Here is a 13,880-nt window from a genome sequence, read left to right as displayed (position 1 = left end):
CCAGGCTGGAGTGCAGTGATGCAATCACAGCTCACTGCAGTCTTGACCTCCCAGGCTCAAGCAATCCTCCCACCTCAGCCTCCCAAGTAGCTAGGACTACAGGCATGCACCACTGTGCCCAGCTAATTTTTGTGTGTGTGTGTATTTTTAGTAGAGATAAGGTCTTGCCATGTTCCCCAAGATGGTCTCAAGTTCCTGGGCTCAAGCAATCCTCCCAAAGTGCTGGGATTACAGGCATGAGCCACTGCATGCAACCCCTACAATATTAAACTTAAAAGGAATTCTGTTCACCACTCTCCCTCTTCTCATTACCTAAGTTACTGATGTTGAAATGGTGCGAATTCACTCTCCTATGTGGAGCATCTTCAGTCAGTTTTGTTAGTTTTTTTCCACGGCTCTGGGCATATTCCTCATTCCTCTCTCCTTGTCACCAGCTGCTTCATGACTAATCACATTTCCCTGTTTTCTTCTTCTGAGGCCAGTCTATTAGAATTCTCAAGCCTGGAATTTTGGGATATGTAACAGGAGGGTGGGCATTGTACAGTGGGTGGGCATAGCAAACAGAAGGTAGGGTTTAACATCAAACCACACAGGCAGCAGTTAATCTCACCTGTTTAATTATTAGAATTGGCTCTGAGGAGCCCCTCAGTGTTTAGAATGTTGAGTCTACAGAATTTCTTTTTTTTCAATGCTGAAAGGAAGTTTTATTATCTTAACTTGATCTAAATTATAATATTATTTATAAAAGTTATATAAATGCAGGCTGATTGTTTTGAAAGAGTCAAAAAGCCAAATAAAAATAAAGCACTAGAAATAAATTCAGTTATAAGCAGTTGACATCATTCTTCTAAATGTTATGTGGAATCACAGGAAGAAACATCATTGCAATCATTTTCAAAGTAATATTAAAGGTATCAGAAGAAATGTTTGGTCTTAAATGTCAATTTGAATATACAGTGTCTACAATAATAGATCAGAGAGAAAGTAAGTATATCTGTAAAGGAAAAAAGGCCGGGCATGGTGGGTCACGCCTGTAATCCCAGCACTTTGGGAGGCCAAGGCAGGCGGATCATGAGGTCAGGAGTTCGAGACCAGCCTGGCCAACATAATGAAACCTTGTCTCTACTAAAAATACAAAAAAGAAAAAAAAATTAGCCTGACATGGTGTCAGGTGCCTGCCACTCAGGAGGCTAAGGCAGGAGAATCGCTTGAACCCAGGAGGTGGAGGTTGCAGTGAGCCAAGATCGCACCATTGCACTCTAGCCTGGGCAACAAGAGCAAGACACCATCTCCAAAAAACAAAGCAGGAAAAAATGGCTGGGTGCGGTGGCTCACACCTGTAATCCCAGCACTTTGGGAGGACGAGGCGGAAGGATAACGAGGTCAGGAGTTCAAGACCAGCCTGACCAACATGGTGAAACCCTGTCTCTACTAAAAACACAAAAATTAGCACTTGTAGTCCCAGCTACTCAGGAGGCTGAGGCAGGAGAATTGCTTGAACCTGGGAGATGGAGGTTGCAGTGAGCCGAGATTGCGCCACTGCCCTCCAGCTCAGGTGACACAGCAAGACTCTGTCTCAAAAAAAAAAAAAAAAAAACAGGAAAAAATGAGTTAGTTGCAAGTACTGTAAGTACTGTATCCTTCAATGAAAGAAGAACACAGATTAAGGATAAAACAGACAGTCTTATCAACTAGGCCACCTTTAAGAATCATTTATCAGGGTAGCTAAAAGGAGCAACAATAAAGCTCTACATATATAACTGAAATGTTTACAATTAATCTAGTCTCAGCACTTTTATTTGTAGAGTTCTCAAATCAAAAGTAACAAGTAATTATACATCAGGATTGTTAGGAATGCCAAATATTATTTTACAACTGCCACTATGTGTTTCTTCTTCTCTGACACAATTGGCACAGATCCAGGCTTGCTGTGTTTAATGTGATTCACTTCCTTTTGTCTACAAGCTTCTTTCATGATGCACTGTTCCTGAATTGGGCTGTAGACAGAATTTGGTAGATGTCAATGACGAGCTATCAGTTGTATATGAGGATGACGCTGAAATTTCTCCTTCAGTTTCTGGTTATAATACTTGGCTGCTTTTTCTTGTGATGTAAGCATACTCAATTTTTCAGAAGCATTAGCTTTCCATAGGTAACTGTTCATTTCATCAGATCCATACATAATATACTTGCTGTCAGAAGTCCATTTTACACAGATAACATGTTGCTTTCACTTTGTGTGATATACCTCCCTGCTTTGACTTTTGTCTACAGGAAAGATTCAAATAGATTTATCGAAACTAGCAGACACAAACTCTTTCCCAATGGGAGAGTAATCCACATCAAGCACTGCAGATACATGATCCATATGGACCATTATATGAGTGCATGCATATCAAAAGTAAGTAAGTTATAATCATCATTTGCTGCCATAAAAATGAAAGCTTCCATAGGGTTTCAACAGATTGTATTTGTTCTCATATTTAAGATAACCTTTTTCAGAGGAGTAGCTTGCCTCATATCATACAGTGCTATAGTCCTGTCAGAAGCGCAACTCCCCAAGATAAATGTCTCAATTGCATTAAATTTACCACTACTTATACTGTCAAATCTCCAGGTCATGAACATATAGGATTAGTTATTAGTTCATCCCAAATGTCTACTTGCTGTCCACATGTGGCAAAAACAGCTTCTTTCCAGTGATGATCAATCCCAGTATACACTGTCTTTCCCAATATTGTATGTAATGGCTCTTCCTCCTCGCCATAGCCTGGCCCATCCATTTTCCACTGCTTCACAGTTTTGTCATCACCAACAGTGAAAAAAGAAGTCCCACAAAAGTGAGTATGTATTCCTCGTACAAAACCTTCATGTGCTTGTATTATACGGATACATTTCAGTTGAGTCAGGTTCCAAATTCTAACTGCTCCATCACATCCCCCAGAAAGGACAGTAGCCAGTCTCTTTGGATGCTTTGCCAAGCAACTGACTCCATCTCGTGACCATCCAGCCAAGCCAGGCATGGTTTTGCAAATACTCCTTCCAGTTTGGTAGCATTTAAAACTCTTACACATTCTTGCAGGATCTCAAAAGGATGTAAGGTAGGATCATAGTTTCTTGGAACAATCTGTAAGTCCAACTTGGTTTTGTGGACATAGTTGTCCAGATTCCAGCTCAACATCTTCACCTTCACCTTGGTTGCTCTTCCTGCCAGACTCCACAAGCTCTTCGCTCTACAGAATTTCAAAGAGTACTGAGAGTGTCACAGTATTATCCCCAGAAATTTCCTCCTATAGGATCTGAGTCAATCATAGTTTTTATGTAGATTATGAAGACTGCAGCCCTTACCAATTTATCTCTGTTTTACCATAGATTTTGTAGGGCAATCTAATTGTAAAGCAGAAAACAAAAATATATATATAAAAACACGTTTCGTGTTCTTCACTGCACTTATCACAACTTGAAAATATATATAGTTTTTGTCCTATCTTTCCCTTTATTTTATTTTATTGAGACAAGGCCTGGGTCTGTCACGCAGGCTGGAGCGCAGTGGTGTGATCTTGGCTCACTGCAACCTCCGCCTCCTGGGCTCAAGCCATCCTCCCACCTCAGCCTCCCAAGTAGCTAGGACTACAAGCTCAGGCCACCACACCCAGCTAACTTTTGTATTTTTTGTAGAGATGGGGTTTCATCATGTTGCCCAGGCTGGTCTCAAACTACAGAGCTCAAGCAATCCACCTGCCTTGGCCTTCCAAAGTGGCGGGATTACAGGCATGAGCCACTGCGTCCAGCCATGTCTCTCCCTTTAAAATATAAACTCTTTGAGGACAAGAATATCTTGTTCTACTTTGTATGATCAGCACTTAAGAAAGTGTCCAGTACATATGAGTGATCAGTTAATACTAGAAGGAATGTATGAAATGTTCAGGTTTTTCTTCTCAAATGATTGGCAAACAATGAAATTAAAGATGCTAAGAGTTCAGTCTTCCCTAAGCTAACTTGTGTCATAAATCCAAGTTTGCCTTAGCTCTGCTTTGCATTTTCCTTTTCTTCAATACTGAGCAGCTTCTCCATCATACTTCCCAGGCATTCAGTATCCCTTTTACAGCTCCTTGGCAGCCTAGAACTTTTCCCTTTAGTTAAGTCTGTCTTCCTGGGATGGTGCCCAGATTCCAAGACTATCTCTTTCTTGCTATACTCCCATTAAAACTCCCATTATTTTATTTTTTACTGCCAGGAGAAAAATATTCAGATAATTTCTCATTAAAGCATTATGCTGTAATAGACCATTTAATCCAATAATTCTCCAGGGTATTTGTATTTTAGAACATGAAGCCGTTAGCCTAAGATAGAGAATGTATTATGATGACATTTCAGGGTCAGTGTGACAGGGACATGGGGTGTATATACATTTCCGTAGGTGGGTGGTGAGGTGATTGGGACTTTTCTTATTCTCTCAGGCCTCATCAAAAAGGTGGTCACCTGCCTTGATTACAAAGTCAAAGTCAGTAAATTCCTAGTCAAAGTCAATAAACTCAGGCTTCTCACCATTGGTCATACTAGAAGAGGAAAAAATCAACAAAGAAAAATAAGAAAGCAGAGTGGTTTAAAACAAACACAGAAACCTTGCTTTTCCCTCAAGGAAAATAGCAACAATAATAAATTGCTTCAGAAAGCAAATACCAATTTATTGAGCTTGTAAGACAATTAATGACAAATGTTTATCACTTTAAAAAATTCGAATGGGTGGAAAGTATAAAAAAATACAAGCCCATGAAACATAAACAATGTTCACAAGCAGGCCGGGTGTGGTGGCTCATGCCTGTAATCCCAACACTTTGGGAGGCTGAGGTGGATGGATCACCTGAGGTCAGGAATTCGAGACCAGCCTGACCAACATAGTGAAACCCCATCTCTACTAAAAATACAAAAATTAGCCAGGTGTGGTGGCACGCACCTGTAATCCCAGCTACTCAGGAGGCTGAGGCAGGAAAATCGCTTGAACCTGGGAGGTGGAGGTTGCAGTGAGCCAAGATCACGCCATTGCACTCCAGTTTGGGCAACAGAATAAGACTCTCTCAAAAAAAAAGAATGTTCACAAGCAGATTCTCCAAAATATTCCTTTAAATGACCAACTCCTAAAGTGTATTTAGAAGAAAATACCATTTGAAAAAATCACAGTTATAGTTAAGTTTCTACCAGCACTTGGGAGGCTGAGGTGGATAGATCACCTGAGGTCAGGAGTTCAAGACTAGCCTGACCAAAATGGCAAAACCCCATCTCTACTAAAAATACAAAAATTAGCTGGGTGCAGTGGTGCATGCCTGTAGTCCCAGCTACTTGGGAGGCTGAGGCAGGAGAATCGCTTGAACCTGGGAGGCAGAGGTTGCAGTGAGCTGAGATCGTGCCACTGCACTCCAGCCTGGGCGACAGAGCCAGACTCAAAAATAAATCAACAAATTAAAATAGTTAACTTTCTAGAAACCCACTATGTAAAGTACCTTCCTATGCCTGCTAGAGAAATGATATACAAACTTCCATTACCGTTAATTCATCAGCATTAGAATTTTCCTGGCCAGCCTCCACTCAGGTATTTCTTTCTTTCCCCTCTTTGCATCATGTTAGAAGACTGATTTCTGTTGTTGATAAGATTATAGACATCCTGGGTATGTGACTAGCTAACATTGAAAGTGGTCACCTTCAGTGATCTGTTCTCTCCTAATAAATGCTATGATGTCACTCAGAATCTGATCTTGGTGGTTCTGACACAAATTCAGCAGGGTTAGAATTAGGAGGGAAGGGCTACTGTATATTTCTCTGGGCTTCCCACCCTAGATACAGGAAGTTCAGATCCTGGAAAAATTCTGTCTAGCACGCTTGAAACAAAGCCCCTCGTTCACCCAGTTTATTGTCTCAGAAGATCTATCAACTGTTTTCTCCTTCGGAGGAAGTCAGTTCTCTGTGCAACTGCAAATAGGATAAATAAACCATTCATTCAGAACTAGTGGACATTTTGTTTTGCTTCCCACCTGATTTCAAGAGAGAGTGCTGGCTATAATACAATGTTAAACTTGAAAACTCTGTATAAATCTTTGTGGGTACTCTGCTTTTCAGGCAGACAATAAAACATGGAAGTCCTTTGAATAATTATTTATGATAGAGGCTGCTCAAAACTGAATCTTAAAACCTCTTATGAACCCTGCTTATATAGCATAGGCAACCTGCTAAGCCCTCCATCCATCCTTGGCTGTGATTTTGGGACCAGCCTGTGGCATCTTCATATCTGTCTTCATTCCCAAGTTCCGATTTGTTTTATTTGAAGTATTTCATCAATGTTAACATATGCAAAGCTGGTGCCATACAAATACCCTCATTACACAGATGAGGTAAGCCAAAGGAAATTAAGTGGCAAATGCTCCAGGAAAATTTGTAGATCTGACAAATCCAGGACATGAGCCAGTGGTTTCCGTGTCTAAATGCTGTGCTTTTTTCACAAGCAGTTTATGCTGCTAGTGCCAACCTGGCTGTCTACACTTGCTCACTGTCACCATACCCGGGAACTGAGACCTCATGACCAATAGGTTTAGAAAATATCAGCTAGCTTGAACCTACCACCTAAACATCTTGCCAGTTCAGCTTCTACACTACTGACATAGTGATCTTCCTAAGCTGAAATCTGATCATATTACTCTCCTTTGCCTGAAAGCACCTCCCTGGCAGAGAATAAAGTCCAAACTCCTAGTCTGATATACAAAGCCCTGACTCTACACTGCTCCCCTTACCCAAAGCATCAGATATATCAAAGTATTTGGTCCCACTATAGAACTCCCCCTCCTCTATCACTATGCCCTACCCTCTGCAGCACCTCTGCTGAAAACTCCCCAGCCCCCATCTACTTGAGGAATCACCTACACATCTCTCAAGCTACAGTGCTGTGTCACGTCCCCTAGGAAGCCTTTTCTGATACACTTTCTTCCCTCTGAACTTCAGTTTCTGCATTAGCAAAATGTGGATTATAATTCCTACACCATCCTGTAACTCAAAGATCACATAAAAAAAATGACCCTGAAAGTTCTCTGAAAAAGGCAAAGCACTATTCAAAGGCTAAGTTATGTTATTATAAAATAGTTATTATACAATAAGCCTTTTTAAAGAAACTTAATTACAGTACCTGTAATTATTATAAAAATGACCTCGGCCAGCACGGTGGCTCATGCCTGTAATCCCAGCACTTTGGGAGGATGACTTGAGGCCAGGAGTTTGAGAATAGCCTGGCCAACATGGTGAAACCCCATCTCTACTAAAAATACAAAAATTAGCTGGGCATGGTGGCGCACCTGTAATCCCAGCTACTTTTGAGGCTGAGGCATGAGAATCGCTTGAACCCGGGAGGTGGAGGTTGCAGTGAGCCGAGATTGGGCCACTGCACTCCAGCCTGGGTGACAGAGTGTGACTCGGTCTCAAAAATATAAAAATAAAAATTAAATTAACCTGTACAAATTAGAGGACTTTCCCTGTCTATTCATTGCTTAAATGTGAGCTAAGCTTGAAATGGTGATGACACAAATAGACTAAAAGTAGACCCACAAAGGGAGGATTAGCATGACCTCTGCCCCACATAGTTTTCAGTAATGAAAAACTGCATTTTATTTGCTTTCAAGAATTATATTCTCATTTCATATTTCTTTCATTTTATCAATGGAACATTCTTCTTTACAACTCTAATTCGCTCTAGCCAAAGTCTGATTTCCTTAAATGACTTTTGTTCTAGCACTAAGTCTTAGCTGCTTCTTACCCACCCAATCAGAAGACTGATGCACCCACTCCACTGTTTCTGGAACACAGTGGCTAGAACGGGTAACATTTCCTCAGTTCTTAGTCTGTACCAGGCACTCTTCTAAATGATCTCTTATGATTATAAAATTTAAATCCCACTACAACTCTCATTTCCTGTCTGCAAAATGGGAATGAGAAAATGGAAACTTAGGAAGGTTAAACCTCTTGTCAAAGTGTAGGGTAAATGCCCCTGAGAGGAATAACTTGAGCATACCCTTAGAATGGCCCTGTGGGACAGATGCACCTGCATGTGTGTTCCCAGTGAGGGAATACAGGAGTAGCCAACCCAGAGGTTCATTCCTTGTATAAGAGGAACATCTGAGCCCCAGGCCCATCCAGTAGAACAAGAGCCATACAGGGGTTTGAGTCCTGAGTTTTGGGTTGGATGTGTAACCACCCGAGGAGTTTTTCCTGCCTGCTGTACAAAGAAAGAGTACAGCATTACAGTACAGAAAAAGTTTAATAGACATGAGGCCAGCCATGCCACGTGCCTCGTCCAAAGATCGTAGTTTAGGGGTTTTTCAAAGGCAGTTTAGGAGAGGGGTGGGGGTGGCTGGGGTTGCTGCTGATTGGTTGGGGTAGAGATGAAATCATAGGGAGTGGAAGCTGTCCTCCTGCACACTGAATCGCTTTTGGGTGAGGTTGCAGGAGTGGGATTGGTGGGTCCAGGTAGAGCCATGGGTGTCAGACATTCAAAAAACCTGAAAAGATACCTCAAAAAGCCAACCTACAATAGTGGTGTTATCTACAGGAATGGCTGGCAATCTATGTCTACGCCTTAGCAGAAATCAGGCTCCTCTCCACCCCCTAGCCTGATGGCCACTCACTAGCTTTAAAAAGGTGTTTGAGTTTGGGGGAAGGGCTATTATCATTAAACTATAACCCAGATGTCTTCTAAAATTAACTCAGCCCAAAAGCCCTGGAATGATTAAGGCAGCTTACAAGCTAAAGGCAAGAGGGGCAGGTGGGCTAGATCGGATCTCTTTCACTATTATAATTTTGTGCACATTTTAAACTGATGGAAAAACTACAACAAAAAAATTCATAGCTCAAATGGTTAACCTGCACTATAGAGTTAAGTAGAGTCTTCTAAAGCTCTCTATCTTCCTCTCTTTTTTTCTGCCTGCTTTAAATCTGCTGTTACTCAGCTGCTAGTGCTGAGATGATACTCATTATTTACAGTCTAACTAGAAGGTAAACATTGGAAACTCATTTAAATTTTTAAAAAAGGTAAAAGAGGTTTTGTTAAACCAAACAACCTAGAATTTTTAAATCTCCCTTAAAGTTAATGGAAATAAATCCAGCACCTCCTTTAAACCTTATTCTTTTTTTTTTTTTTTTTTTTTTTTTTGAGACAGAGACTCACTCTGTCGCCCAGGCTGGAGTGCAGTGGCCTGATCTTGGCTCACTGCAACCTCCGCCTCCCGGGTTCAGGTGATTTTCCTGCCTCAGCCTCCCAAGTAGCTGGGACTACAGGTGTGTGTCACCACGCCCAGCTAATTTTTGTAGTTTTTTTAGTAGAGAAGGGGTTTCACCTCATCATTCTCAGCAAACTATCACAAGGATAGAAAACCAAACACCTCATGTTCTTACTCATAGGTGGGAATTGAACAATGAGAACACTTGGACACAGGAAGGGGAACATCACACACTGGGTCCTGTCGTGAGGTAGGGGGAGCGGGGAGGGATAGCATTAGGAGATATACCTAATGTAAATGACGAGTTAATGGGTGCAGCACACCATAATGGCACATGTATACATATGTAACAAACCTGCACATTGTGCACATGTACCCTGGAACTTAAAGTATAATAATAAAAAAAAAAAGAGAAGGGGTTTCACCGTTTTGACCAGGCTGGTTTCGAACTCCTGACCTCAGGTGATCTGCCCACCTTGGCCTCCCAAAGTGCTGGGATTACAGGTGTGAGTCACCGTGCCTGGCCCTTAAATGTTATTCTTAAAGCTGACTCTTTTTATTCAATTCTACTGCAAGTTCTCAGTAACTATCCAACTGCCTCTCTTGAGCAGCTTCACTCTGTTGATATTAATGCTTTTATAAGGGAGATAGTACACAATTGCTATTTGCAGGGGGACCTCCAAAACTACAGCCCAGGGGAAATTTCTTTATCTTTGTCCTAGCAATGTTATTTACCCCCATGCCACAACATTGATATGCTGAGGTACTAATTGTTTGGTTTTTTTCATACTCTTTACAGCCTTTCTTCTTTCCTGTCTCCCTGAGTTTACTTATATTGTCATTTTCCTTAAATATTCTTCTGTGTTTATTCTGTCTATCATGGCTAACTATTGCTTCCATGGCTGCACCGAGCACCCACTCTAACCAGTAATATCTCAGGTTGCTAATACAACACACAGCACTAACCACTGGATATACTCACATGGGCAGTCACTCGAGAATGACATTACACTCCTAGCTGTTCCACTGTCTATAGAAGAAATTGCTAACACACAAGCCCAATACTCTGGATTCAACTACACCAGGTACACGCACACCAAAAATACAGGTTTATGAGGTAAACCTAGGTCAATCGATCCCTCATGCCAATCATCCACGGTGACCAAGCAAATAGGGAGGGCACCAGAGACGGCCTATAAGGCTAGAAATTCCAAGGAGTCTGGCCCTTTCCCAGGGGCTTTAACACACAAGTCCATTGCAATTACACTGTCAGCTATAATCAAACAAACCAGAATGGAAGCCATACAATGACGCTTAACAAGTTCACGGTGTACCTCCACGGTTTTTCTCTATGGTGACGAAACAACAAAGTTCATGCCAGAAAGATTTATAACAATTCTTTTATGCCTATAAATAGTTCAGCAGCCAGGATGGAATATATAGAAATAGCAGTCAAAACTGGACGACTTCTCAACTTCACTAATACATCTACATCTTTTCCTCAATTTTCTCTTATCCCATTAATATTCAAAAATCATATCTGTCAGGCCCCACATTCACATAACACTACAAGTCAAACTTTTACCCCCTTATGCATGGATAACTACTTTTTGGGTCACTGCCCAACCACATTTAATCCCAGGGGACCATGGGATCCCTCTATTTATGCAAACCATACTGGAATCTAAACTAATCACACCTATGCCTGGTTGTGAGGTTCCTCTTCAGGAGTTTCATTAAAAGGAACTGGGTTCTTCTTTTTATACAGATCTAATATATTTCTAGTCTATTAAGTGAAGAGGCACTTACACTACAGTTGCAGCAATATCTGGAGTGCATATATATAACTCCTCAGACTTCGTAACCTCTGGCCAAGCTCCAAATTTAAAATCCTTCTTATGTTGGTCCCTCCAAAGGCCATCAGAAGCAGTACTTAGTCTCCCATCATTTGGCATCCTCACCAATAATAATCCTGTCATAGAGAAAAATGACCTAGGACATTCTGTAGCCAGTGCAATCTTTTGGTTTGCAGATATACCCATGCTTAAGTGCAGTATTCATAATCTCACCATCCTAGTCCAGCAATCTTAGGAAGCTACAATCACGGCCATTGAAGCCCAACGGCAGGCCCTGAACTGGCTGGCAGGGTATGTTTTGCAGAACCAACTCACTTTGGACGTGCTTCCCGCTGAAGCAGGTGGTACCTGCATGCTGTTAAATAAAACGTTGCTTTTACATCAGTAACTCAGGTCAGATAGAAGAAAGTTTAGAAAAGGTAACAGACAACATAAAAATATTAAAGGCCTTCAAAACAGAGTTCCTCAAGATTCCTTTTCAGCACAACTATTTCAAAGCTTCTCCAGTTAAATTTGGCCATGGGTTGCTCAACTTCTTCTGCCTATAATAAAGCTCATATTAGTTTGTTTATTTGCATAATGTATTGTTAATACTACATCTGATTTTGTGTTTTCTAGGATACAACAATTTCAAACCAAAACAGTACTACAGCAAAGGTATCAGCTACTAAGAACTCCATAACTTTCCTTTGAATGCAGCAGAACAAAATTTTAGGCTACAAATGCTGTTCCCCCATAGTCTCATAGCAACCCTGACCAATTTAAGTCCCAACTCAGGGATTTAGGCCTACATAACCTCCTGACCGACTAACAATCCTAGGTAGGGCCAACTATACACCCCTGGTCAGCAAGAAGCAGTTGGAAGATGAGACCTTCAACCACATGCCAAAGATTAGTCATTGTTGCTGTGTCAGGGTGTGAAGAAAGGTAGAGTCCTAATTCGGGAAAAGGAGTCAGGCTGGCAGGACCAGGGGAAAGCAAAGCAGGACCAGGGGAAACAAAACAGATAGATAAGCTATAAGTCTGCCTTTCTTCATGGTCCAGGACACATAGCCCTCATGCATAAATCACTCACAATCTTCCTGTGCTGAGCTATCACCTGACTCTTGGCTGATAGAAAAATGCAAGTTAGCTCACTGCAACCTCGGCATTACCAATACTGCACAAAGTCTTCTTCAAGCGCAGAGCACAAGCACCATCCTATAAAATCCCTAGCAAGCTTTTGACTCTGTGCAGTCAGCTCCTCTTTCGCTGACCTGCCTGTTGCACCCTTGCAATACATTTTCCTACTTTCTCAAATAAATCTGCCTTTCTTTACCTACAACTGTCTTGGTAAATTCTTCTTACTGCCTGCACCACTGGCCCCAGATAGTTTCTGATCACCTGTGACACTCATTACATTAAATGTGGTTTCCTGGATTGGATCCTGGGGGAGTAAAAAAGACATTAGTGGACAACTGATGAAGTTTGAAAAATTCTTTAGTTTAGTCAGTAGTAACACACCAATACTAATTTTTTTTGTTTTGACAAATGTATGATGGTTATAGAAGATGTTAACATTAGGGGAAACTGGGTGAAGTGTATACAGAACTCTTTGTACTTTGCAATTCGTAAATCAAAATATGTTTTAAAATGAAAAGTTTAAGAGGCCTCAGATTACTTTGAGATTAATTTACTGAGCCTATTAAATCAATCTATTGTACAATTTAAATAAATTTGGTTATCTTAAAATTTTTCTAAAATGATTATTGAATTCATTAGTGAAAACAAAACATCCATTTGTGTTTATAAGCAAAAGTCAGGTTTTGAATTTGGTATTAAACAATATCTTTTCAGAAAAGGAGACAAATATTGGTTGGGAATGAGTTACAAAGTCTCATCTTGCCAATAAGATGACCAAAACTTTGTATTCCCATTGAGAAAAACAAAAAAATTATAGTTAGCCAATGAGATGCCTAATATAGCTAATATATGGTTGACTAAATATAGTTTCCTTTCTGGCCTTCTGAGCATTCCTAAATCCCAAGTGTCACAGTCGGGCACATGTGTTCAAAGCCACAGAGAGAAAGTAAAACAATGACAAATTATGTAGGTAACTTAGCCATAATCATACCACCACAGATAGAGCTCAATAATACTACCTCAGATAGACAGAACCATTTTATATTACAGGGATTCTTTTCCAAATAGCCCTGGTAGAGTAGACCTGGAACATGTTGTTCCTAGAGCATCTAGCTCTTTCCTCAGATTTGAGGAACAAATCAGAAAATGACCAGTGTTGTAGTCAATGTGATACAGTCATCTGAACATTCTTCCCAGATTTTGAACAGTTGTGCCTTCAGTGAGATGCTATTGTTTAAACACTTTTGTTTGGGGAGGATTTAAAAAAAAAATCACAATTATCTTGTTGCCCAATCAGATCTCACTGGCTCTGCCAGTCACGGCCAGTTCCTTCTCAGGAAGGTAGGCCCCTGAGCTCGGCTGACTGGCAGAAGCAGTGCTAGGCTGTGACTGAAGATGAGCAGTGGTGGCTCACTTCTGTTTTGTTCTGCTCAAGAGAGATTCTGCGAATGAGTTCTGATAAGTGACCAGATGTGGTTCTGCTCACCCTCGGTGGTCTCCATCTTTAAAACCGAGTGCCACATGGCCAAGGAAGGAACCTTCTTAAAGTTCAAGGAGTTACTCTAGCACTGAAGGTTTCCTGAGGAAAAGTAACCACCATGCCTTCCACTGGTGGGCTTGAACAAGAAGCAGGAGAGAAAGTGAGGAG

General features: G+C 41.0%; 1 pseudogene; it reads right to left on the bottom strand.

The window, feature by feature from the left end:
* Nucleotides 1-1,767: 1,767 nt before the first annotated feature.
* LOC100444371 (DDB1- and CUL4-associated factor 13-like) lies at nt 1,768-3,181 on the bottom strand (annotated as a pseudogene).
* Between the last annotated feature and the right edge of the window lie 10,699 nt (nt 3,182-13,880).

The sequence above is a fragment of the Pongo abelii genome, chromosome 6 (genome assembly GCF_028885655.2).
Source record: "Pongo abelii isolate AG06213 chromosome 6, NHGRI_mPonAbe1-v2.0_pri, whole genome shotgun sequence".
NCBI lineage: Eukaryota > Metazoa > Chordata > Mammalia > Primates > Hominidae > Pongo > Pongo abelii.
Note: the sequence above shows the minus strand (reverse complement) of the source record. Positions and strands in the feature narration are given on the sequence as shown.